A 714-nucleotide genomic window follows, 5' to 3' on the forward strand; every position below is an offset into this window, starting at 1 on the left:
CAACGTTATGAGAATGTTTTATTCAGTACCATAAACACTCACTAGAGCTAAAATTATGCAAAGGATTGCAAAACAAAACAAAGTGTCTTGGCAAATTTCCAGTCTAAGCTAAAGTGACCAAGCATAGAGTTAGGTTTCAAGAAGTTGGCTGGACCTCCCTAGAACCTGTACGGGCAGACGAGTTAGGTTTAGGATTTAGTTTCTGGAAATGCTTGTAGACCCTCTACATACAGCGGGGCCAACGAGAAAATGGGCATCAAGGAAGCGCCTATTTATTTCCCGCCACAAAGCCTCTTCCGTTACAATGGACGGAGGCCTGAGATGCCCGGGTGGTACGACGCTGGGTCCCGAAAGCCAAGCTGCACCCCATTTGCGACTAGGAGGCTGGTCTCGCAGAAGCTGGCGCATGGACGCGGGGCCTCTGCTCCCGGGAGACCGTCCTTCGTCCCAGGCACTCCGCTGCTGGGGCATCACCCCGAGCCCACCCGGCCCAGCGCTCCTCCTCGCCCACTCTGGACCCCACGGTGGTTTCCACAGCTAGGTAGTAAAAAGGGTAACAGGGATCCTATCCAGACGTGGGTCGGACCGAGGCGAGGGAGGTGGCCGGGTGCACCTTTGAAGGCCTACTCGCGAGCTCCCGCCTCCCTCGCGGCGGTCACCCAGGGACAGAGGCGTGGTCCGAGTGGGTCGAGTCAGGACGTCGCGGGCCGCGTC

Source organism: Neophocaena asiaeorientalis, unplaced genomic scaffold, assembly GCF_003031525.2.
Source record: "Neophocaena asiaeorientalis asiaeorientalis breed wild unplaced genomic scaffold, Neophocaena_asiaeorientalis_V1.1 scaffold396, whole genome shotgun sequence".
Taxonomy (NCBI): Eukaryota; Metazoa; Chordata; class Mammalia; order Artiodactyla; family Phocoenidae; genus Neophocaena; species Neophocaena asiaeorientalis.